Raw genomic sequence first — 27,612 nt, forward strand, 5'->3', positions numbered from 1 at the left:
TCATTAATGCGGAATTTTGGTTCTCACGAAAATATACAAAATACAATACTGGATTCTCTTCAGAATACATCCGATTAGAAATTCAGCAGAGCAGCGCTGATCAGGATGGAATTACTGTGCAGAGAGAAACCCTGCAGATTCAGATGGCAAGTACTGTTCCCCTTGTTATTCTTTTTGTTCTGCGGTGCGGTCTCAGAGCAGGTCTATTATTCAATTCCTGAAGAAATGGGAAAGGGGTCTCTTGTGGGGAATCTTGCTAAAGATCTGGGGCTGAATGCCAAAGAACTGCAACACAGGAAATTGCGAGTTGTCTCTACGGCAAAAAAACAGTATTTTAGAGTCAGTACAGAAAATGGTAATTTATATGTAAACGACAGAATAGACCGAGAGGAAATGTGTGGGAAAACATTGCTTTGTGTCCTAAATTTAGAAGCTGTGGTTGAAAACCCATTAAATATTTTTCATGTGAACGTAGCAATCAAGGATATAAATGATAATGCACCCGGCTTCGGAAAAAATTCTGTTGATTTAGAAATAAGTGAGTCCACCTTGGTAGGAGCAACATTCCCCCTAGGAAATGCTCTGGATTCGGATGTTGGGAGTAATTCGCTACAGAGTTACGAGTTCAGTTCCAACCAGTATTTCATCTTGGCAGTGAAAGAGAACAAGGACGGGAATAAATACCCCGAGTTAGAATTGGAAAAACTTTTAGATCGTGAAAAGCAAAGTTCCCACCTCTTGATCCTGACAGCTGTGGATGGGGGAGATCCAGTGAGAACTGGAACGGTTCAGATTAGGATTAATGTTACTGACGCCAATGACAATCCTCCCACATTCACTGAAAAAGTGTACAAAATCGGACTGCGGGAAAATCTACCACAGGGCTCGTTAGTGCTTCAAGTGAAAGCCACTGATATGGATGAAGGTTTCAATGCAAAAATCACATATTCTTTCAGCAACATACCAGACAGTGTTCGTAAATTATTCTCACTGGATCCCAGAAACGGAAGCATTACAACCAGAGGTGTTATTGATTATGAAGAGGCAAATAGTTATGTACTTAGTGTGGAAGCCAAAGATGGAGGAGGACTGGTTGGTCATAGCAAAATTGAAGTCGATATTACAGATGAAAATGACAATTCCCCCCAGCTGACACTTACTTCTATGTCCAGTCCCATTCCCGAAGATTCTCTGCCTGGGACAGTGATAGCTTTGATGAATGCATACGATAAGGATGCTGGAGAAAATGGCAAGATCAACTGTCGCATTAAAGAGGAATCTCCTTTTAAAATAATCTCGTCTTCTAAAAATTACTACAAACTCCTCACAGACAGCACCCTGGACAGGGAAAGGACCGCGGAGTACAATATCACAATCACCGCCACAGACAAAGGCTCTCCCCCACTCTACACCCAGAAAACCATCCTCTTACAAATCTCGGATATCAATGACAACGCTCCTGTCTTTGCGAAACCTTCCTACACCGCCTATGTGCCAGAGAACAATCCCTCGGGGGCCTCTATTTTCAGTGTAAAAGCCTCAGACCAGGATCTGGACCTGAACGCCCGAGTCACTTATTCTATCTTGAGCAGCAACCTAGAGAAGCTGCCTCTCTCCTCCTACATCTCCATTAACTCCCAGACAGGAGCGATCTATGCGCAGCGCTCCTTCGACCACGAGCAATTCCGGGAGTTTGAGATGCAGGTGAAGGCCCAAGACGGCGGGTCCCCGCCTCTCAGCAGCAATGTCACCGTCAGGGTGTTTATTGTGGATCAGAATGATAACGCCCCTCGCATCCTGTACCCTTCCCTCGGATCCGATGGCTCTGCCTTATTCGAGATGGTCCCTCGCTCGTCCGAGGCAGGTTATCTGGTGACAAAGGTGGTGGCGGTGGATGCTGACTCAGGACACAATGCCTGGCTCTCCTACCACATGCTCCAGGCCACGGACCCGTCGCTCTTCAGCATGGGGCTGCAGAGCGGGGAGATCCGGACAGCCCGCGCCTTTGCGGACAGAGACGCTGTGAAGCACAGGCTGGTCACCCTGGTGAAGGACAACGGGCAGCCGCCTCTGTCAGCCACAGTGACTCTCAACCTGGTGTTTGCCGAGAACTTCCAAGAGGCTCTTCCGGAAATGAGCGACCAATTGGGTGACTCGGCATCTCAGTCTGATTTACAGTTCTACTTGGTGTTGGCTTTAGCCTTCATCTCGTTTTTGTTCCTTCTGACAGTTACACTGGCTATTGTGATGAAATTGCGAAGATCAAAGAATCTCCCAGTTTTGCAATGTTTCGGTTGTGATCATTATTCCAAGGCGGGTCCTGGATTCCCACCAAACTACTGCGATGGAACTTTACCATATAGCTATAATCTGTGTTTAGCCGCAGATTCCGGAAGAAATTACTCTAACTTTCTAAATCTCAGTCGTCAGAGAAGCGTGGGAGACACCACCCTTTCTGTTGAGAACTCTGTGATGATATTTGAGAAAAATAATGATCCAACGTCTGAGAAGAACAACATTCCTCCGGTGAGTTTGTGCACCGATGTGTTAAAATTTTTTGCCACAGTATAATCTGGTTAATTTTAAAAAACAAAGCACTTTTCTATTTGTAAGAACGATTTAGGGAGGAAGAAGGGTAGTGTACGCTGTGGAATAATTAGCTTTTTATAATTCAGTTTTACTATGAGGTGTATCATATATTTTGTTTATATGAATTTTAAATTCCTGTTGAAAATACTAGTTAAGAAATTTTGTTTTACTTTATCAGCTTTTTTCTCATCATCCTTTACATTCATCAACTGTAGAGGTCTTTATGGTACAAAGAGGCACAGAGTTATGTAAATATGGGTAAGAGAAATAATTCAAAGTAATGGGAAAGACGTTGTGAATTTGTTTCTCATGGGATTGTTATTTCTGTTTGTGGCTGCATATGGGTAGTAGGGTTAGCAAAAAGAGCAAAGGAATCCTCTCGAAACTTGATACAGTGTCTTATAGTTCGCCCTAACGTGTACACTCCCAGTGTTACTAGCTCACATTGGATCAGACTTTCCAAGGGATTCAAATAGTGGCACATCTTTTCCTCTTAATTTTATTAGTTTTCAATTGGTAGATTTTCCCCCACGCTCCACTTTCTGTGTTCCCAATGTATTTACCGCCTGGATAAATACTCATTAGGTGTCACATCAATTTTATTGTTTGTAGGAGTGCAGAGGTATCCATGGCCATTCTGTGAGGACTCTGGCGCAGGGGTTTTCTCCTTCTCTCTGTCAGAGGACTGCTGCTTTCCCACCATTTGAGTGGATTGATCCATTAAGTTACCAAAGCCATTCTCATTTGCCGGAATGAACTGCATCCCAGCTGGTGTATGCATACATTTATAAGCACTTTTATCCAGACGTGGTTTCACCGGTGGCATTCTCCCTTGCGAAACCCTCGGTGTGAATTAGAACCTGTGTAGAAGAGATCAAAAATGTTGCAGGACTACAAGAATCTCTTATTTCACCAAAGTTGGTTTGTTTTCCCCTTTGATAGTAATTCATGAAACTGTTGGGTATAATCAGACTGAATATTGTAGGTAGAAATGTGACCTGTCTCTTTCCAGATCACAAGCCTCTAAGGTACCTGTTTGGTCTCAGGAAGCATTTCTGGTGGGACAAAATTTTTACTGTCTGAGAGGTTTACACACCATATTCACACAATTCTGAGCAGAGCAGAAGATCTTTCCATGTTATCTTCACAGCACTGACTACTTTCTCGATTTAAGTGACCGGAGTGATTCCAGTATATCTCTCACCCTGATTGTCTTCGTGGGAGCCATAATTCTCTCCACCCCCTTTCACCAACCCACCAATCAGGATGAATTCTTCTTATTGTGGGGTTCAGAAATCAAAATGAGTGTCTGGTTACAGCTTCTAAGGCAATCTTCTCAGTCAGTCAACTCCAGTAAAGCCACGAAACACAACTCAGAGGTACCTACAGTCTATTTTATTAGGTGTCACTAACCAATGTGCATGATGATCGGTCAAGGTGCTGTTGACCTAGTATGTGAAGTGATATGTTTAATGGCAACTTGATCTCCTGCAATCAGTGAGTGGTGTCAAAGCACTCCTGGGCATTCAAGAAGATATGTGCACAATAGGTGTCACCCTGCCTGTGAGAACTGTCTGTACACAATATATACAGTTCTCTAACGAGTCAAAGAACCAGTGTGGGTGGAAACAGTGAGAGTTTCTAGTGCAAGGCACTGAGGGGAGAAGTTTATTGGGCGAAAGGGAGAGAAAAGAGAAAAGGCAATAGTTTATAAAGAAACAGAAATCAGTCAGTTCTCAAATCAACACCTTCCTCACCCCTACCCAGCCATTTTAGCATGGCACGCAGGCCACAGAATATGAACCTAGTTATCTCAGCATTGGGTAAGGTTCAGAGAAACCCGCTGCAAAGGTTTCACTTTTAGTGAACTCTGCTGATGCAGAATACTTCGCTCATTAGATGAGCACACGTGATGAAATGCCTCTCGCAAGACTAAGCCTACTTGGGATGTCTCTTACAATTATAAAAATGAACTCAAGCCATTGGGATATATATAAATTTACTATGGATGTTAACGAACTGTTCATTTCCATATCTCCATGTGTGTTTATGTATATTGATTATGGTGTTCTTATTTTTAAAATGCAGAACATAAGAATATCCCAGGCATATCTACACTGGGGAAACCCCATGTCTCTCACTAGCTAGTTAATGTTTTATCTGGGTTGGTGCAATTATTGGTAGAGACCCTGAGAGCCCCTGTTCACCAGCCAGGAAGAGAAATGCACTGAGAGATACAGCCAGCTCCGCTTCTCTGTTACATAGCACATCCAAATAGAGAGATAAGACTCACACTTACCGAATCTGGATACACAGAGGAACATCACCAAATAACTCAGTCATTTACCGATTAAAGGTTATTTTTGGAACAGTTCTGTTCTTCAGAAAAAAAATGTATATTAGAAGTATTAACTATCAGTAATCCGAATACAATTAAAGAGTTATGGAAGTGGAAGAAGCACAGAAGCGCCGGTACAGCAAAAGAAGTGCCCGCCCTTCTTTGATTTATAATTATTGCAATTCGGAAGGTAGTTTCTGGGCAGATTCTCTATTCCATTCCCGAGGAAATGCAGAAAGACTCTTTCTTGGGGAATATCACAAAGGATGTGAGATTGGGTATAAAGGAGCTCTGATTCTGCAAAGTCTGCGTAGTTTCCCGAGGTAGGACTCAGTATGTTACCCCCAATTTTTAAAACTACCATTTATATGGGAGATTACAGAGGCCACAAAAACCCCTGGGTACAAGTCACTTCAGTAAGGGATGCAAAGATAAAATTTGTAGACAACATCAGTGACTGATTATTGGAGCAGATAGTCCGGGAACCCACAAAGGGAAAGGCAATTCTTGATTTAGTCTAAGTGTAGTACAAAATCTGGTCCCAGAGGTGAATCGCTTGGTAATAGCAACCATCACTTAATTATATTTAACATCCTTGTAGGAGGGAAAATAACAAAGAAACGCACAACATTAGCATATAACTTCAAAAGAGGAAGCTAGTTAAACAGAAATGAAAAGGAACCGCCAGAAGGGTGAAATGTCTGGAAGAAGCATGGGAAATATTTATAAACACTGTAATAGAGGCTCAAACTAAATGTATACCTGCCCCCCCTCAAAAAAAACAACAACCGGAGGACCAACAAAATACCACCATGGTTAAAGACCAGAGAAGAGGAAGCTGTTAGCGACAAAAAGGCACCTTTAAAAATTGGAAGTCTAATCCTACTAAAAAAATAGAAAGGAGCATAAATTCTGGCAAGTCGAATGTAAAAATATAATTAGTCAGGCAAAAAAAAGTTTAAAGAGCAACTAGAAAAAGACACAACTAATAGCAAAAAAATTCAAAAAAATTAAGTCAGTCAGAAGCAGGAAGGCTGCCAAACAATCAGTGTGGCCATTGGACGATCAAAGTGCTAAAAGAGTATAAAACAAGGCCACTGTGGAGAAGCTAATTGAATTCTTTGCATTAATCTTAATTGCAGAGAATGAGAGGGAGAGTCCCACACTTTTGTTTTTAGGTAATACATCTGGGGAACCGTCCCAGACTGAGGTGTCAGTACAGGAGGTTTTGGAACAAATTGATTAACTAAATGTTAATAAGTCACCAAGACCAGACCATATTCACCCAAGAAGTCGGAAGGAACTCCAATATGAAATTGCAGAACTACTAACTGTGGAATGTAACTTATCCCTTAAATTAGCCTGTGTGCCAGGTGAGTGGAAGATAGCTAATGTAAGAACAATTTTTTTAAAAGGCACTAGAGGTGATCCCGGCAATTGCAGGCTGCTAAGCCTAACTTCAGTACCAGACAAATTGGTTAATACACTAGTTAAAAAACAGAATTATCAGACACACAGATGAACATGACTCTTGGGGAAGAGTCAACATGGCTTTTGTAAGGGAAACTCATATCTCACCAATCTATTAGAATTCTTGAGGATGTCAGCAAGCATATGGATAAGTGTGATCCAGTGGATATAGTGTACTTGGACTTTCAGAAAGCCTTTGTCAAGGTCCCTCACCAAAGACTCTTAAGCAAAGTCAGCAGTCATGGGGTAAAAGTGAAGGTCCTCTCCTGGATCAGTTATTGGTTAAAAGATAGGAAACAAAGCATAGGAATAAGTGATCAATTTTCACAGTGGAGAGAATTAAATGGATCCCCCAAGGATATGTACTGGGACCAGTGCTGTTCAACATATTCATAAATGAATTGGAAAAGGGATAAACAGTAGGATGGCAATGTTTGCAGACAATATAAAATTACTCAAGATAGTTAAGTCCAGGGCTGACTGTGAAGAGTTACAGAGGGATCTCACAAGACTAGGTGACTGGGCAACAAAATGGTAGATAAACTTCAATGCTGATAAATACAAAGTAATGTAAATGGAAAAAGATAATCCAGATTATACATACAAAATGATGGGGTCTAAATTTGCTCAAGGAAGAGATCTTGGAATCATGATGGATAGTTCCCTGAAAACATCTGCAGAATGTGCAGCAGCAGTCAAAAAATCTAACACAATGTTAGGAACCATTAGAAAAGGGATAAATAATCAGACAAAAAAATCATAATACAACCATATAAATCCATAGTATGTCCACACCTTGAATACTGTGTGCGGGTCTGATGGCCCCATCTCAAAAAAAGATATATTAGTATTGGAAAAAGTCAGTAAAATACAGTACAGAACAAGTCAATAATAATAATGTGTGTGGAGAAAGTGAAGAAGGATGTGTTATTTATCCCCTCCCATAGCACATGAACCATGAGTCACCCAATGAAAGTAATAGACAGCAGGTTTAAAACAAAGATAAAGAAGTATTTCTTCACACAACACACAGTCAACCCATGGAAATTTATGCCATGATGTGAAGGCCAAAAGTATAATTGGGTTCAGCAAAGAACTAGATGAATTCATGGAGGATATGTCCATCAATAGCTATTATCCAAACTAGTTAGGGATGCAACCCTGTGCTCTGGGTGTCCCAAAACCTCAAACTACGAGACGCTGGGAGTACATGAGAGGGAATGGATCACTTGATAAATTGCCCTGTTCTGTTCATTCCCTCTGAATCATTTGGCACCTGCCACTGTTTGAAGACCATTGGTATGACCCAGTATGGCCATTCTTATGTTTTAATGGGTTTACTCTATGGGGTAACTCATATATGATCATACCATTAAACAATTAATTGACAGATAGATAGATTAGATTAGATTAGACAGACAAACACAAGTGGCAAAGTTAAGCTGCATGGACAATTTAAAAAATTCTAGATTTTTAAGTATTTTGGTTTGTAATTTTAATTAGCTTTTAGCCTCGTTTATTGTGGAATTATAAAACTTTATATTTAGGAAAGAAAATTTGCTGCTGTTCAAGTTTCTGAGGTTCATATAATTTCTGCAATATAAAAGTTATAATCGCATTTTAACTGCATATAAGGGGAATGTTAGAGATAGCCTGAGTTAAAGTAGACTCTTTACAAGACTTTGTTTTCAGAGGCTCACAGCCTTTTCAATCTTTCAAATTTTGTGCTGAAAACTGGAAGGCTTTCCTTCTAGCTGAGATTGAATCTTTCTAAAAAGTTGGGGCAAAAACACTTGAGCCACTTTTGAGGCTGAGGACAGCAAAAACCCCAAACCCTAATATTTCTATTATAAAAAATAATCTCAATGCCCTTTCAGACATCTCTAGCACTGAACGGAATAGGTTAGAAAGCTGACTGCCTGCAGGCAGATTGTCTTTAGATAGATGAAATTACTTTTATCTTTCTGATTAAAATTAGTTCCATTTGGTCAATTTATAAGGGTTTTAAAGTAATAGCTTTTTTATACACTGTACTGTTTGATTGTAAACATTAACACTTTTTAACAACTATGTTCCAATATTTACATGACTGAAAATGTTCAGATAACATAACATTAAGGTAAGCACTGAAGAGTAAGTAAATTAAGTAAACTGCCTAAGTAAATTAAGATTGCAGCCACAATATTTACTCTCTCTTCCTTATTGATAAACCTTATGAAACAGTTTTTATTAGTAGGATCACAAATAAGTAGGTATATTTCTAGGCCTTGATGTGGCAGTGAATAAGGGAGGCTACAGTAAATGAGGAACAGGTCTGAGGCAAAATACTGTTCATAAATCTGTAGTAACTCCACCGAAGTTATTGTGAAGTGATGACCTAGACCAAAACCGTCAGGCCCCAAATGGAGCAAAGGTCCTGTAGAAACAATAGTATGTGAAAATATAATTACAGACTGTATTGCAGTGTAGGTAAGTATTGTCAGGACTGAAGTAGGAATGCTAACCATTTATTCTAGAATGCAACTATACTTTTCTTGAGGTTTTTTAAGTAAAGAAAAATAGAATAAAAGATGGAAACGTTTAAAGAAAAGTAAGATACTTTAAGCCACAATCTGAACTTTGGAATCAGAGGGAAAGAGAGAGAGAAATTTTAAGACGATCTGCACAGGATTGTCGACGAATACTGAATGACTTAAAGGGTTTCCTCTTGTTGGCCGGAGCATCAGTGGAAGATATAGGACATATTTATTATTATTTTCTTTATTATTATTATTTTTTATTTATTTTATTATTGTGGTGGTGATAGTGGTGAAAAAGGTGCGGAATTCTTATCAAAGTTTTCCTTTATTCAAAGTATTAACTAGCCATTGCTAACAAAAAAGGCAAAGATATATACAGTTTGACTGAAAAATCCTTTTCCCCTTGACTAGTCGACTTTCACTTTCTTTCTTCTCGTGATGTCATTATTTACAGTAGCTCTCCTGAGTCTTACAGTATAAGATGGAACTGAGTTCCTAATGTAAAACAACAACAAAATATTACATCTCTCTTCTTCATACAGTGCCAAGGGGAAAATGTTTGTTTTCTTTTGTAGGTCACCTTCCAAGTCTCATTTGGCCAGTGGATAGTTTTGGTCACTTCAGATGAGTCAACTGCACTTTAGAAAATACAGCACTTTAGAAAATATTGTTCTTTGTCGTTTAGGAGAAATTTTCTCTTACTCTCACATTAGTCAATAATCCCATCATTTTATACTTACACGTTGATTAAAATATTCAGATTTGCTGAATGCAAAGTGGGGGGAAAGTTTCTCTTCTGCACGTAGCAATAACATTTCTACAATTTCTAATGATTCTTTGGAAACGGAAAAGCAAAAAGTCTTTGTCGACAATGAATAGCCACATTTCTCTTATAACTTTATTTCAAATATCTTTTTTCTCGACTCTTCAGGTCATTACAGCAGCTCAAAATCAGGGGAAACGATTATTTTCCATTTCAAGATGATGTTTTAAGTATTGCGAGTGAATAATTAATGGATTTTAAGAAAAAGTTCCCGAATTTAATTAATTCGATGACTCTGTTTGTGTTTGTGGAGTATTCATTAAAAAAAATAGAGGGAGGAGCACACCTAACAAAATAAAACACCTAGGCAAAATAAACTCAGGGAAAACAACAGGGACATTTATCTGAGCTGGTGCAATTATTGGTTGAGGCTCTGAGCGTCGCTGTTCACCGATCAGAGAGCGAAATGCAATGAGAGATCCAGCCAGCCCATAACCGCTGTTACACAGCTCAGAACACAGAGATCAGATTCACGATCAGTCAGAGAGATTCTAAAGAGAACCTTGTTAGTGGAATAATCTCTGAATGAAACAGTCTCGATGCAAACTTCAGTTGCTGGGGAGACAAAGGACTGGATATAATACCACACTGTTCACACCGGTGACGGGGAATCAGAGTAATACCATTACTAGGGCAGGAAATGGCCGATAAACAAAGACTCCGGGATTGTAGAGGGTTGCTGTGTTGCTTTACGTTGCTTTTCCTTTGGGAGGCAGTTGCTGGGCAGATTCACTATTCGATTCCTGAGGAAATGCAGAAAGGCTTTTTCGTGGGGAATATCGCAAAGGATCTGGGGTTCGATACAAAAAAACTCTCAGACGGTGGAGTTCGAATTATTGCAGAAGGTAGGACGAAATATTTTGCTCTGAATTGGCAGAACGGCTATTTATATATCAGTGAAAAGGTAGATAGAGAAGAAATATGTGGCCGGATCTCAAAATGTTTGTTACAATTGGAGATTTTTGTTCAGGAGCAGGTTAAACTTTATACAATTGAAATTGAAATCACCGACATTAATGATAACGCGCCAAGTTTCCAAGTAGAGGAATTAGAACTAAAAATCAGTGAGACCACAAGCACTGGGTCGCGCTTTCTTCTGCCAGACGCACAGGACCCAGATATAGGCAGTAATTCAATTCAGAGCTTCCAATTCAGCAGCAATAGGCATTTCTCTCTGGACGTGCAAACAGGAGCTGATGGTGCAAAATACGCTGAACTGGTGCTAGAAAAAATTCTAGACAGAGAAGAACAAGCCGTTTACAATCTAGTCCTCACAGCCATTGACGGAGGAGACCCAGTCAGGTCCGGCACTGCGAGAATCCGCATTATTGTTGAGGATGCAAATGACAATGCGCCAGTTTTTACACAATCTGTTTATAAGGTGAATGTTTTGGAAAACGTGTCTATAGATACCCTTTTGGTTACAGTGAACGCCACTGACCTGGATGAAGGAATGAACGCCGAGGTAACATACTCCTTCCGGAAAATATCAGAGAAAGCTTCAGACATATTCCAGCTGGATTCTAAAACTGGGAAATTGACGGTGACAGGGCACTTAGACTTCGAAGAAAGTGAATTATATGAAATAGAGGTTCAAGCCCGCGACGGGAGAGGACTATCTGCTCGCACAAGGGTTTCGTTAGTTCTTATGGATGTAAATGATAACGCTCCGGAAATTACAGTCACATCTCTCATCAGTTCTATCCCCGAAGACTCCCCAGAAGGAACTGTGATCGCCTTTTTAAAAGTAGGAGACGCAGATTCAAGAGAGAATGGTGAGGTCATATGCTCTATCCCAGGCAACCTCCCCTGTCGGTTACAGAAATTATTTGACAATTACTATAGTTTGGTGACAGACAGAACACTCGACAGGGAGCAGATCTCGGATTACAATGTAACGATCACAGCCACAGACGGAGGGACTCCTGCTCTTTCCACAACCACGTTCTTCCTGTTGAAGGTTTTAGACAAAAACGACAATCCGCCTGTCTTCAGCCAGACACTCTACACCTCTTACATCACAGAGAATAATCCTAAAGGGGCTCCCATTTTCACATTAAAGGCAAACGATGCTGATTGGGAAGAGAACGCCAGAGTGACCTATTCTGTTACTGAGGGTCAAATTCAAGGAATTCCTCTCTCCTCCTTCATCTCCATTAACTTCGAGACTGGGGCTCTGTACGCTCTGCGCTCCTTCGATTACGAACAGTTCCGGGAGATTCGGTTCCAAGTGCAGGCTCAGGATGGGGGTTCCCCACCTCTCAGCAGTAATGTCTCCGTCACTCTCTTTATACTGGATCAGAATGACAACAGCCCGCACATCTTACACCCCTCCTTTCCCACCGATGGCTCCACGGGAGTGGAGTTGGCCCCTCGCTCCTCCGAGCCGGGTTACCTGGTCACTAAGGTGGTGGCAGTGGATGCAGACTCCGGGCAGAACGCCTGGCTCTCCTACCAGCTGCTGAAGGCTACAGAACCGGGGCTCTTCTCTGTGGGACTCCACAGCGGAGAGATCAGGACAGCGCGCTCCTTTGTAGACAAAGATGCGCTCAAGCAAAGTCTGGTGGTTTTAGTGAAGGACAACGGGCAGCCCCCTCTCTCTGCCACGGCCACTGTCACGGTGGTGGTGGCTGACAGCATCCCCGAAATTCTCTCCGATTTAAGCAGCCTCTCAGCTCCTGCAGACCCCCAGTCCAGCCTCACCTTGTATTTGGTGATCGCTGTGGCTTCCGTTTCCTGCTTGTTCTTTACCTTTATCCTAGTGTTCCTGGCCCTGAGGCTCCGCAGGTGGCGAAACTCGCAGCTGTTTGACTCCTCGAGTGTGACTTTCAGTGGAGTTCCCGTCTCGCAGTTTGTGGGGATCGATGGAGTCAGAGCTTTTCTTCACTCCTGCTCACATGAGGTTTCTCTAACCACAGACTCCAGAAAGAGTCAACTGGCGTTTCCTAATGGCAGTTGTTCAAATACCCTCACAGGTCAGCATCCTTCTGAGAAATCAGGTCCTCTTTTAGTCGCAGAAGTTTCAAATATCAATACTGACGATCAAGTCTCCCTTCAGGTGAGTTTCTTAAACCACAACTCTCTCTTTGATGTGGAAAGGCTTATTTCTTGGTGTGTTTTATTGGTTTGTAATAGTTCCTGTAGAGCAACAGTTCATTCTCTAAATTAATGAAGTTTTACTTACTACACTATGCAGTTATAAATAATTTTCCAATTATTGACTTGTAATGTCAAGGATACACTTTTAATTTTTCTGTATTACTTTTCAAAACTTTAATGCTCACTTACATGCAGTGGGTGAAAACGAATATACTAGTATATCTGTATTTATTTGACTTCTACTTTATAATATTTTACTTATGGTGGTGTCTGGGGTCCAACCGTCAGCTTGAGAAGTATTTATTTTCATACCAATGTGAATTGTAAAAAGCACAACTCAAATACTTTCTCAAAATATTGCTCCAAACTTGGAATAATCTGAACAAGTTTAAATGTCTTCTTACAATAAAATCCAGATTAAAAACACTGTAATTGTGCCTTTGTGGGTCACAACTGAGAATACCAAATTCAGGACAAACTGCTGAGAAATGGGGAGGATATACCCCAAATTAGTGGTTATTCTCCCAGGAGATATACCAAACCAGCAACAAAAGTAAACTTCTGTTTCACCACACTGGCTAACAAGAAATCATAAAAGCAGTTTCCTTAGATATTCCAGTCTTTATATCACCACCAAAATACTAGACTTAAAGACGAGTGGTTCTTTAAAACCAGTTTAATCAAGCAAAGAGTTCTTCTGATCCCAAAGGACCAGCCACACACCCAGGTCAATATATAACTCAGATATTACCCAAAAATCACACTGTTGTCAATCCTTTAGTACCTAAAATCTAAAGGTTTATTTATAAAAAGAAAGAAAGGTTAAAGGAATCAAATACACATAATAATTGCAAAGTTTTAGGTTCAAGCTTCGAGCAGTGATGGAATAAACTGCTGGTTTAAGTCAAGTCTCTGCTTGCTTCCAAATCATTGGAAGGACCTCACTCCCTTGGGTAGAGTGCTCCCATTAGTATAGTCCATAGTCCAGAGGTCTGGGCAGGAAAGAGGCAAAATGGAGGTGTTTGCAGGGCATTTTATAGCTTCTGCCATGTGGAGGGAAACATTGTTTCAAACAAAGCCCTCAGCATAGCTAGTGGAAAATCACAGGTGACAACACAGTGTTTGGAGTCACATGGGCAAGTCACATGTTCATGCATGATTCCACTTGGACACAGTAGAAGTCATTACCTATACCTCAAACAGCACGTTCCCAGGAAAGTCCATTCAGTGTAGATGGGTATCTTCCATTCTGAGTTAAATGTTCTTTTGATGGGCCACTCAATTTGAATAGTCCCTCCAAGATGTGCTGGCTTGTACTACCTTCTGGGAGTTACCCCAGGAGCAAACATTTGAAATCCAGGCATAAAGCCAATGCTCATAATTTTAAATACAAAAATACATACTTTTAAATACAAAATTTTTAAATACATGCATGCAAATAGCATAATCATATTCAGCTATTCCTAACCTTTCCATAGATACCTTACTTGACAACCTTTGTACAATATTTGTTGCAATTATACAACAGTGGTAGCAACAATGATCTACAAGGTCATATTTTAATCAGTTAATGCCACAAACACATAGGCTTTGCACTTTGCTTAGGTTATCTGTAAACGGTCTTTCAAAGGAAATGCAGTCATGCAGTACATAGTGGATTGTCCCTCACTAAAAAAATCCCTGTCTTCGGCACCATTAGCCTTCATATCTGGAGACTTTGCAAGAGCGTCCTCGCTGCCTGGAGCAATCAGGGTGGAGCATAAGGAGACAGACAGGCTCTTAGAAAGCGCAGGAGACTAATAAAGTGTGGCCTTGTAGTTGCAAGCAAAAAACAATCAATTGTTTTTTGTAAAAAACTTGAAAGTTAATACAGTCTGTAGGTACAGAATGCTCCATAAGAGGAAAAAATGTTAAAAAGATAGAAAGCTAAATTAACTAATTAGATGAAATTAGATATTAGATTAAATTTACATTTGCCTTTATGAATAACTCCATCTAGAAAGCACTGTCACAATCCAAGCGGAAGATGACGAAGGGATGGATAATTGTGAGGTCTGTGTCGGAAACAAACATGCCTCACTTCCTTGCCATATAGACATGGCAGGAAAGGCATTTTCTTGGTCTCCTCTAATAACCTGAGTGTCTGAGGATCCCTTCGAGATGATCTCCGAACTGCCAAATGTATTAACAAATCTGGCATTAAGTATATAAATTTAAAATTCTTAGTAATATGTAGTTATCAAAACGCTTGGTGAGAGTTTCTGCTAATTTTCTCTTCATAAGAAAATGAGAAAAAGAGGATCCCCCCCACCACCATCACCACGTTGTGTTGAAATGAAAGAGTGCAGTTATCTACTAATACAGTTAGGTGAATTTTCCAGTAACAATTAATAAGCTATAACTTAACACTCCTGATCTTCGCTATATGTTCTTTTATCTCCAAGTAGTAATAAGAGGCTGTTGTATTGATATCTATATCTACTGGAAAAGGGCGGGGGGGAGAGGGGCTAAAGGGTTCCTTGTGAGAACACCATGACATGCATTCTAAGGATATCAACTGAATTTTAAACATGTCTTTCTAAAACTAGTTTCCGGTGGATTATTTTAATTGACTGCCACTTCCGATGTATAATTTAATTGTAATTATTTTTAAATATGCTCTTTTCTCTGAGATAGAGTGATCTGCTTAGACTACAGTATAAAGAGTTTAAGTTATTTAAAGTTAATGCCATAGTTCCGTATTAAAGCCAGGAATTAAGTTCTGAGTAAGGGTTTGGTTATAGTAATGAAGAGTATTAATGTATCTTTATTAGCTGTAATGTTTGGAGTCTATTTACTTCGATCTCCAGAAATAGATCATCTTACCTCGGAGAAAATATTTAATAGACATAGACAAGATCTCAAGGAAATATGGGTAAACTGGGTCTTATATCTGAATGGGAACTTGTTGGAATATTCAGAAAGCAAGAGCATTTGTTTTCAGAAGCTCCGTTTTTCTACGTTGAATCAAACTGTCTAGTTATGCCCCAAATGAAAATAGGAGTAAGTTTATGGTATAAATTTGCTTGTATTTCGAGCACTGTTGTAGCGGTTGGTTTGACAAAGACATTTTTGCTTTAAGTAGTTCTTTACATTATTTTACCTTTGCCATTTATTCAAATAAATTGGGGGTCAGAGTTATTCTCCATTCGGCGCTATGTCGTTGCATTAACGAGATCCGCCTAGATGCAGTTCTCCGACTGAGACGCAGAGTGTCGCTGTTGGCCAATGCGATGAGGGAGCGGCTGCTGGGGGTCCATGGCAGACTCCGGCAGTATCGCAGGCAGCCTGTACAGAGCGGACATAGCAGAGATATATCCACACAGACTCACTGAAAACATCAGTCTGACAGGCGTCTCCATGAAATATTGAGAAGAGAATCCATTTTATTTATTCAGCCTTATCTCAGAAGGTTTCAATTTAGCTGGAATCTAAAACTCCCAATGTGTTCGGAATGGATGAGGAGAACAAGGCAGTGAAATTAAGAGGGAAATGGATAAAAACAAGAGACAGAAACAGGGTCCGGAGATACGAATGGCAAGTACTGTTTTTTCCCTTCTTATTCTCTTTGTTCTGCCCGACGCTCTCTGAGCAGCTTCGCTATGCGATTCCTGAGGAAATGGCCAGAGGTTCCCTTGTGGGGAACCTTGCCAAGGATTTGGGGATGAATGTCAGAGGGCTGTCATCCCAGAGCCTCCGTATTGTCTCTAGCTCAAAAAGTCAGTATTTCGCCATTGGTGCAGAAACTGGAAACCTAAATGTAAATGACAGAATAGACCGAGAAGAAATATGTGGAAAATCTCCCCTTTGTGTTCTAAATGTCGAAACGGTAATTGAAAACCCTTTCAACGTTTTTCATGTGATTGTAGAAATCCAAGATATTAACGATAATCCGCCGTATTTCACCAGAAGCAATGTTGATTTAAAAATAAGTGAATCTGCGCTACCCGGGGCTCGGTTTCCATTAGAAATAGCGCAAGATCCTGATGTTGGGATCAACACAGTACAGAATTACCAGCTCAGCCAGAACCAGTACGTTGTCTTGTCAGTGAAGGAGAGCGCAAATGGCAATAAATACGCAGAGTTAGTTGTGGATAAGCATTTGGATCGGGAGAAGCAAAGTTTCCACCACTTGATGTTTACGGCTGTGGATGGGGGAGACCCAGTCAGAACTGGGACTCTTCAGATAAGGATTAATGTCACCGACGCCAATGACAATCCCCCCGTATTTACTGAAGAGATCTACAAAGTCAGCCTGAGTGAAAATCTACCACAGGGCTTCTTAGTGCTTCAGGTGAAAGCCACGGATAAAGATGAAGGGTTACATGCAAAGATTGTCTACTCTTTTAGCAACATACCCTACAGTATTTCTAGACTATTCAAGATGGATCCTGATAACGGAGAAATTACAACTAAATGGAATCTGGATTATGAAATGGCAAACAACTTCTTATTGGATGTGGAAGCGACAGACGGCGGAGGTCTGACTGCTCACTGTAAACTTCAAATAGAAATTCTTGACGAGAATGACAATGCCCCAGAGATAACGCTGACATCTTTGTCCAGTCTAGCTCCCGAAGACTCTTTGGCGGGGACAGTGATAGCTTTGATCAATGTCATTGATCAAGATTCTGCTGACAACGGAAAGGTCATTTGTCATTTAGAAGAAAAATTGCCTTTTAAAATAATATCATCTTCTAATAATTACTACAAACTCGTCACAGACAGCACCCTGGACAGGGAAAGGACCCCGGAGTACAATATCACAATCACCGCCACAGACAAAGGCTCTCCGCCCCTCTCCACCCAGAAAACCATCCTGTTGCAGATCTCCGATGTCAATGACAACGCCCCTGTCTTTGAGAAGCCTTCCTATACCGCCTATGTGCCAGAGAACAATCCCTCGGGGGCCTTTATTTTCAGTGTAAAAGCCTCAGACCGGGATCTGGACCAGAACGCCCGAGTCACTTATTCCATCTTGAGCAGCAACCTGAAGGAGCTGCCTCTCTCCTCCTACATCTCCATTAACTCCCAGACCGGAGTGATCTATGCGCAGCGCTCCTTTGACTACGAGCAATTCCGGGAGTTTGAGATGCAAGTGAAGGCCCAAGACGGCGGGTCCCCGCCTCTCAGCAGCAATGTCACCCTCAGGGTGTTTGTTGTGGATCAGAATGATAACGCCCCTCGCATCCTGTACCCTTCCCTCGGAGCCGATGGCTCTGCCTTATTCGAGATGGTGCCTCGCTCGTCCGAGGCAGGTTATCTGGTGACAAAGGTGGTGGCGGTGGATGCTGACTCAGGACACAATGCCTGGCTCTCCTACCACATGCTCCAAGCCACGGACCCGTCGCTCTTCAGCATGGGGCTGCAGAGCGGGGAGATCCGGACAGCCCGCGCCTTTGCGGACAGAGATGCCTTGAAGCACAGGCTGGTCACCCTGGTGAAGGACAACGGGCAGCCGCCTCTGTCCGCCACAGTGACTCTCAACCTGGTGTTTGCCGAGAACGTCCAAGAGGCTCTTCCAGAAATGAGCGACCAATCGGGTGACTCGGCCTCTCAGTCTGATTTACAGTTCTACTTGGTGCTGGCTTTAGCCCTGATCTCATTTTTGTTCCTCCTGACAGTGACCCTGGCCACTGTGATGAAATTGCGAACGTCAGGAAAACCCAGTGTTCTTCGATGTTTGAATTCTGACATCTATTCCAAGGCCCATCCCTGTTATCCACCGAACTACTGCGATGGGACTTTACCTTATTCCTACAATCTCTGTTTAGCCACAACTACCGGTGATAATGGCCTTAATTTATTGAAAACCGATGGTCAGAATGATACACCAGGGAATATTCTTTGCAGTAATGATTCTGGAATGTTGTATCTGAGCAGCAACAGTAACGACCCAAACTCTCAGTCCAAAACTCTACGGAAGGTGAGCGAATGAACTGATCCATTAGTGTTCTTCTTAGTATTTGCCATGTCTCGGTATTTTTAAAGGTAACCTGATTATTGATAATCTTAATTAGAATAAGAAAAGGAGTACTTGTGGCACCTTAGAGACTAACAAATTTATTTGAGCATAAGCTTTCTTGTGCTTCGTCGGATGAAGTGAGCTGTAGCCCACAAAAGCTTATGATCAAATAAATTTGTTAGTCTCTAAGGTGCCACAAGTACTCCTTTTCTTTTTGCGAATACAGACTAACACGGCTGCTACTCTGAAACCTTAATTAAAATGTTTAGTATCTAAAAGATCGTGTATTAATCCGGAAGAAGAATTTTTCGTTTTGTGTTTTTTATTTATGTTGACCACACATTTAGTTGGAGGTTGTGAATTTTTGAGAAGTGTATTTTGATATGATTGTGATATTGGCATATCAAGTTCCAGCTCATGCCAAAGTTCCCATGTTTTAACTGACAGCTGACAGATACAGAGCTGGACTCTTTCTAGCTCACTTGTGGGTTAATGTTGATAAAGTAGGTATTAGATTTAAAAGAAAGTGTTTAGACTGTATTGACTGCTTGTGAGTTGCTGCCTGCATTAATCTTACTTGTTATATCTATGTTCCATATTGTAAGGTAATATCTGAGCCGTTGTATTGTGAGCCTCTGTGATGGTATGAATTGCCATACGGAAGAGGGACATCAGTTAGTGTGAAGAGGGTCTCTTGTACAGTAATTATGCCCATCTTTAAAGAGGAGACCCAGGGATATCAGACATTCTAAGGGGTCATTCTAAGGGGTCATTTTAAAGAGCTCTATTACTGTGTGAAACCTCTGCCTTTTGGACTTACACGTTCCTATTTATTCTTTAATTAGTACTTTTTTAAAGTTTAAGCTAAAGTGTTTTATCCTTTTTAGAGAAAAGTAGATCTTTTAAAAATGTACTTTTCGCCTTTAAAAAATTGTGTCCTTTATTTGTTAGTATCCTAGTATCTCAGCAAGAGGTGCCATAATATAGAATGTGCTGGACTGTGGCTTTCAGTTGTCTAGTGGATATCTGTTTTGTTCTAAAGATTTATTACTTAATGCATGTGCACTGGTATTTGTTGAACAATAACAGATGATTATGCACGATGTACCAGTATTCTCCACTTTATGCACATAACCTGATATCAATTCACTTTCAATATTCCCTAGCAGCATTTGATTAGCTCTCAAAATGTGTGGAATATCATTTTATCTGTACTTCCATGAGGAATACTATCTATAAAGTTGTTCATTAATTGTAGCAGGTGCTTCATTCCATGGTAAGTGATGTTACATATGGAACTGGCATGTTTGTGGATGAGGTGTTCCCTGTTCCATATCATATGTAAATATGATTATGGGGTGAAACTTGGCTCCAGAGGAGCCCTGGCTCATTCAATTTGATCTATCTTTTTGCACTTTGTGTGATATGGACAGTACATTAAATAGGATAAAATATTTATAAGACCATTCCCTTAATTATGTCACAATATTTTCTGGGCAGAGCATTCCACTTGTCCCTCAGAAATATCTCTAATTTCTTTGTTCTTTCATAAAAAAGGAAATTCAAAAATCTATGTTTTGTCATACAAAAGGATATAGTAAAAATAAATTAGGTTGCCAAATGACACATTTTATAGTGTAGAAATGTCAAAGTTAAGGTTGCCAGTGCAACCCTGTTGTGAATATACATATGGCACAGCATTTATTTCATGGTCATATGCTATTTTTTATTGAGACCATGACTCAGTTGGAACCTGTAAATTGAACAGTGAATGAGTCAGAGATCTGCAGTGAACTAAGCAAGGGCTTACTGAGTGCAGAAGTTGAACAATGTGCAGTGAAGGTGGCAATGATCTGGTGGGATCATGCAGGCCTCCTGATTCACACTGAGAAAGTAGGGCAATCAGCTAGTTATCTTAGGTGCCTGTACACGAACTCAAGAAGCCTGGGAAACAAGCAGGAAGAACTGGAAGTCCTGGCACAGTCAAGGAACTATGACGTGATCAGAATAACAGAGACTTGGTGGGGTAACTCACATGAACAGAGCACTGTCATGAATGGGTACAAACTGTTCAGAAAGGATAGATGGGGGAGAAAAGGTGGAGGAGTTACACTGTATGTAAGAGAGCAGTATGATTATTCAGAGCTCCAGTATGGAATTGGAGAAAAGCCTGTTGAGAGTCTTTGGGTTAAGATTAGAGGCGACAGCAACAAGGGTAGTGTTATGGTGGGCGTCTGCTATAGATCACCAGACCAGGAGGGTGCGGTAGATGAGGCTTTCTTTGGACAACTAACAGAAGTTTCCAGATCGCAGGCCCTGGTTCTCATGCAGGACTTCAATCACCCTGACAACTGCTGGGAGAACAATGTAGCAGTGCACGGACAATCCAGGAAGTTTTTGGAGAGTGTTGGGGACAACTTCCTGATGCAAGTGCTGGAGGAACCAAATAGGGGCCATGCACCTCTTGATCTGCTGCTCACAAACAGGGAAGAATTGGTAGGGGAAGTAGAAGTGGGTTTCTAACTGGGCAGCAATGGCCATGAGATGGTCAAGATCTGGATCCTGACAAAAGGAAGAAAGGCGAGCAGCAGAATATGGAACCTGGACTTCAGAAAAGCAGACTTTGACTTCCTCAGGGAACTAATGGGCAGGATCCCCTGGGAGGCTAATATGAGAGGGAAAGGAATCCAGGAGAGCTGGCTGTATTTTAAAGAAGTCTTATTGAGGCCGCAGGAACAAACAATCCCAATGTGCAGAAAGAATAGCAAATATGGCAGGTGACAAGCTTGGCTTAATAGTGAAATCTTCAGTGATCTTAAAAACAAAAAGAAAGCTTACAAGAAGTGGAAACTTGGACAGATGACTAGGGAGGAGGATAAAAATATTGTTCAAGAATGCAAGGGTGTAATCAGAAAGTCCAAATTGGAGTTGCAGGTAGCAAGGGATGTGAAGGGTAACAAGAAGGATTTCTACAGGTATGTTAGCAATCAGAAGAAGATCAGGGAAAGTGTGGGACCCTTACTGAATGGGGGAGACAACCTAGGGACAGATGAAGTCGAAAAAGCTGAAGTACTCCATGCTTTTTTGCCTCAGTCTTCACAGATGAGGTCAGCTCCCAGACTGCTGCACTGGGCAGCACAGTAAGGGGAAGAGGTGAGCAGCCCTCAGTGGTGAAAGAACAGGTTAAGGACTATTTAGAAAAACTGGACATGCACAAGTCCATGGGGCCAGATGGAATGCATCTGAGGGTGCCGAGGGAGTTGGCTGATGTGATTGTAGAGCCATTGGCCATTATCTTTGAAAACTCGTGGTGAATGGGGGAGGTCCCAGACGATTGGGAAAAGGCAAATATAGCGACCATCTTTTAAAAAGGAAAGAAGGAGAATCTGGAGAACTACAGACTGGTAAGCCTCACCTCTGTCCCCTGAAAAATCATGGAGCAGGTCCTCAAGGAATCCATTTTGAAGCACTTTGAGGAGAGGAAGGTGACCACAAACAGTCAACGTGATTCACCAAGGGCAAGTCATGCCTGACCAACCTGATTGCCTTCTATAACGAGATAACTGGCTCTATGGAAATGGGGAAAGTGGTGGACATGATATATCTAGACTTTAGCAAAGATTTTCATACAGTCTCCCACAGTATTCTTGCCAGCAAGTTAAAGAAGTATGGATTGGATGAATGGACTATAAGGTGAATAGAAAGCTGGCTAGATCGTCGGGCTCAGTGGGTGGTGATCAACAGCTCAATGTCTAGTTGGCAGCCGGTATCAAGGGGAGTGCCCCAGGGGTTGGTCCTGGGGCTGGTTTTGTTCAGCATCTTCATTAATGATCTGGATGATGGGATGGATTGCACCCTCAGCAAATTCATGGATGACACTCAGATATAGTGGAGGGTAGGGATAGGGTCCAGAGTGACCTAGACAAATTGGAGGTTTGGGCCAAAAGAAATCTGATGAGGTTCAACAAGGACAAGTGCAAAGTCCCGCTCTTAGGATGGAAGAATTCCATGCACTGCTACACGCTGGGGACTGACTGACTAAGTGGCAGTTCTGCAGAAAAGGACCTGGGCATTACAGTGGACAAGAAGCTGGATATGAGTCAGCAGTGTGCCCTTGTTGCCAAGAAGGCTAATGGCATATTGGGCTGCATTGGTAGGAACATTGCCAGCAGATTGAGGGAAGTGATTATTCCCCTCTCTTTGGAACTGGTGAGACCACATCTGGAGTATTGCATCCAGTTTTGGACCCCCCACTACAGAAAGGATGTGGACAAATTGGAGAGAGTCCAGCAGAAGGCAACAAAAATGATTAGGGGTCTGGGACACATGACTTATGAGGAGATGCTGAGGCAACTGGTCTTATTTAGTCTTCAGAAGAGAACAGTGAGGTGGGATTTGATAGCAGCCTTCAACTACCTGAAGGAGAGTTCCAAAGAGGATGGTGCTAGGCTGTTCTCAGTGGTGGCAGATGACAGAACAAGGAGTAATGGTCTCAAGTTGCAGTGGGGAAGGTCTAAGTTGGATATTAGGAAAACGTATTTCACTAGGAGGGTGGTGAAACACTGGAATGCGTTACCTAGGGAGGTGGTGGAATCTCCATCCTTAAAGGTTTTAAGGCCTGGCTTGACAAAGCCCTGGCTGGGATGATTTAGCTGGGGTTGGTCCTGCTTTGAGCAGGGACTAGATGACCTCCTGATGTCTCTTTCAACTCTAATCTTCTATGATTCTATGAATGAGGCAGGAGATCAGAGAGTGAATAAAGAGTATAAAAAAATACCAAACTACTTCAACTTGTGCACTGAATGGGGCAAGGGCCCTATTGAAAAATAGAATGTGATTGTGTAATTCAAGAATATATTATAATATATATGGTGTCATAAATATAAAGGGAAGGATAACCCCCTTTAAAATCCCTCCTGGCCAGAGGAAAAATCCTCTCACCTGTAAAGGGTTAAGAAGCTAAAGGTAACCTCGCTGGCACCTGACCATAATGACCAATCAGGAGACAAGATACTTTAAAAAGCTGGGAGGAGGGAGAAAAACAAAGGGTCTGGGTCTGTCTGTAGGCTGCTTTTGCCGGGGACAGAACAGGAATGGAGTCTTAGAACTTTTAGTAAGTAATCTAGCTAGGTCTGTGTTAGATTATGATTTCTTTAAATGGCTGAGAAAAGAACTGTGCTAAATAGAATGACTATCCCTGTCTGTGTGTCTTTTTTGTAACTTAAGATTTTGCCTAGAGGGATTCTCTATGTTTTGAATCTAATTACCCTGTAAGGTATCTACCATCCTGATTTTACAGAGGTGATTCCTTTACTTCTATTAAAAGTCTTCTTGTAAGAAAACTGAATGCTTTTTCATTGCCCTAAGATCCAAGGGTTTGGGTCTGTGGTCACCTATGCAAATTGGTGTGGATTTTTACCAAACCTTCCCCAGGAAGTGGGGTGCAAGAGTTGGGAGGATTTTAGGGGGAAAGACATGTCCAAACTATGTTTCCCAGTAAACCCAGTTAAAGTTTGGTGGTGGCAGTGGCAATTCTAAGGGCAAAGGGTAAAATTAATTTGTACCTTGGGGAAGTTTTAACCTAAGTTGGTAAAAGTAAGCTTAGGAGGTTTTCATGCAGGTCCCCACATCTGTACCCTAGAGTTCAGAGTGGGGAAGGAACCTTGACATATGCAAAACAGGTAGCTTTAAGGTGTCATGGACAATTTTATTTATGGCATTTCTAGATTTTCAAAGTATTTTATTTTGCAACTATTTTTATCTTTTAATTTGTTTTATGAAATGATACAATTTTTAATTAGGAGATAAATTTTGCTACTGTCTTATTTTCTCATATGTTTATAATTTCTGGTATGTAAAAGCTGATTCTTCTCGGAATGCTAGGGATAATGTGAGTTGAAGTTGTCTTGTTATTTTCATTGCTTGTTTTCATTTTCTTACTGTTTTCTAATTTTTTTAAACTTTATGTTCTGATAGTGCCCAAGTCTCTACTTCTAACTGAGGGTGAATCTTTTTGGAACAATTGGATAAAAAGAGTTTAGCCATTTTTTATAATGAGGATAGTGATGAAATTCATTTCCTATTATTAAAAAGAATTCCAATGGTTTTTTTCTAGCTCTGAAGAGAGGAGTACAAAGTTGACAATCTGTAGAAAGATTGTTCTTAGCCAGAGGAAATTCTTTGCAGCCTTCTGATGAAAACTAGTTTGATTTGGTCAGTTGATAATGGTTTTAAAATCATGTTTTATTCATATATTGTATTGTTTGGTTTTAGACATAAAAACTTTTTAAAAATTATGGTCACATGTTTAAATGACAGAAGGCAGCACAGTGCATGTGTTCATAATTAAGGCTATGTTTTAGTCATGGGTATTTTCAGTAAAAGTCATGGACAGGTCATGGGCCCTAAACAAAAATTCACAGGCCCATGACCTGTGCATGACTTTTACTAAAAATACCTACCGTGACTGAAACTTGGAGGGGGTGCTCGGGGGCCAGTCTGGGGGCACCAGAGTGCTGGGGGAGGCAGTCAAGGTGACCCGGGACCCCCTCTGGCACTGGGGGAAAGGGGTGCATCCGGGACCCTTGCTGGTACTGGCGGGGATTGGGGGTTGGTGGGGCTCCCTACCTGGCTCTGCATCCCTGCAGCTCCTAGACGGCAGGGGCAGGAGCCAGAGCAGGGGCTCCTCCACTACTCCTGCCACAAGTGCCAGCTGCCGCAGCTCCCATTGGCTGGGAACCGCAGCCAATGGGAGCTGTGGCTGCAGGTGCCGGCAGCACATGGTACAGAGACACCCCACCCCGCACCCCTCGACTGCCTAGGAGCTGCAGGGGAGCCCCCCATCCCAGGTAAGCACCCCCCTCAAACTCCTGCCCCTAGCCCTGAGCCCCCTCCCACACACCCAAACTGCTGCTGCTGGCCATGGGGCTGCTGGGTTTGGGCAGCCCCTGGGCCAGCACCAGCCAGTCACTGCAGAAGTCACAGAAAGTCACAGAATCCATAACTTCTGTGACCTCCGTGACAGACTTGCAGCCTTATTCATAACTAATTTAGAAATATTCTGACTCCCTCACTGCAGTATAAAGTTGAATTCTCATGTGCTTAAAGATAGATACATGCTTATGCATGTTTCTGAATCTGGGCCTGAATGAGGCAAGATTCAGTGAATAATGAATGGATCCTATGGCTCCGTCCCCCATTCTGGGCAACATAATGTTTACAATGAGAGCAGGGTATACCTGTATTTGCTCTACTTAAATCATTTTAGTGACAGCAAATTTAACTCCTTACCTTGGAACGGGTCCTCTAACGTGCCCACTGCACCCAGGAGGAGTCACACTGACTTCCATTGGATTCCAAACAGGTGCATGGACTTTTGCTACTGGATAAAGATGCAGGATCAGGGATTTGTGCTGTAGTAATTGAGAGCAAAATTTGACCCTTGGTACACACTCTGAATGGTGCTCAGGGAATGTGACAGGGACATATAATATATTGGATTAGATTAGATTATAACCTTTCATTATATTAGGATTGCAAAATCAGGCACTGAGAAGTTAGGAAATAACAGAATTAAGGCTGTGCATGCAATTTTAATTTGTTTCCCTGTGTGTATGCATCATGCCACAGTCTTTAATTGTTTGATCACATACTTTTCCCCTGCCTCATTCAATGCACGGGTGGACTGTGTTCACTGAATGGGAAGCTGTTCAATTATTTTTTCCATACTTAGCATTCAGTGTGTGGCCTCATAACTTATTTACTGCAAAGAGGGTGACCTTATAGAAAGTGTGAACAATCGGGACAGGGAGTGTGGGGTAATAGGCGCAAATATAAGAAAAAGCTCCGAATATCAGGGCTGTCCCTGTAAGATCGGGACGTCTGGTCACCCTAACTACAAATCACTGAAATCCTGCATTATTATTGAAATCCTGCTGAATTATTAATTTCATCCTGGGTTTCCTCATTGTGGCCTTTCATCACCATAGAGTCTGAGAGTCTCACAAACATTAATTGATCTTTTTAACACTCATATGAAGTAAATTAACATTATTATCCCCAATTACAGAGAACTTACAGTCCAAATTGTGAAGTGTCCCATAATTTTGGTAACACAGTTTGAGACAGGTCCTGGTTTTTCACAATATTTAACATTTTATAGCACTTTATATGTTCAAATCACTGCACATGTTGATTTCAGTTCTAGTTGTGAATGTTCAGTACTTCTGCAAATCAGGTCCCAAGTATCTGAAATTAGGCTTTCGGAAAATGAGGACCACACCATGAGTGGCCACCTGTGAAAACTTTGGTATAAGTGACTTGCCTAGCATCACATAAGAACTTTGTGGGAGATGCAAGTATAAGATTCGGTTCTCCAGGGTGGCATTCAATGGCCTTAATCAGGAAAGCATCCTTTCTCTTCCTGTAATACCAGGCTTCATTTATTACACAACGTCCAGATTTTACAACACTTGAAGCAACCTTAATTCTGACATTTCCTGACTTCTGAGTGCTTGATTTCACAACTTTAACATTACTTTAATGTAAGGTTCAGCTTTTGGTGTTTCCATTTGTCAATGTATATTCCTAGGTTTTTTAAAAACTAATTTTGGGGAAAAAACAGAAAATTTGTTGTATGGAACCATATTAACCTCCCACATGGGTCATCAGCAGGGTTGGGACCTTCAAAGCCACAATGTTATCCTCTCTGTGGACCAACCTCTAAAGTGGGAAGAGACAAATATTTCCCCAGTGCATTTCACAGCTACTT

General features: G+C 41.4%; 1 protein-coding gene and 3 pseudogenes across 1 annotated transcript in view; all 4 read left to right on the plus strand.

Moving 5' to 3' along the window:
• Window positions 1–27,612, plus strand: part of LOC144269650 (protocadherin gamma-A11-like) — a 347,802-nt gene that overhangs the window by 80,145 nt on the left and 240,045 nt on the right. The gene's annotated exons all lie outside the window — the stretch shown is intronic.
• On the plus strand, window positions 106–2,571 carry LOC144269106 (protocadherin gamma-B1 pseudogene; annotated as a pseudogene).
• LOC144269107 (protocadherin gamma-A12 pseudogene) lies at window positions 10,380–16,212 on the plus strand (annotated as a pseudogene).
• Window positions 16,332–18,815, plus strand: LOC144269108 (protocadherin gamma-B5 pseudogene; annotated as a pseudogene).

The sequence above is a fragment of the Eretmochelys imbricata genome, chromosome 8 (assembly GCF_965152235.1).
Source record: "Eretmochelys imbricata isolate rEreImb1 chromosome 8, rEreImb1.hap1, whole genome shotgun sequence".
Classification (NCBI taxonomy): domain Eukaryota; kingdom Metazoa; phylum Chordata; order Testudines; family Cheloniidae; genus Eretmochelys; species Eretmochelys imbricata.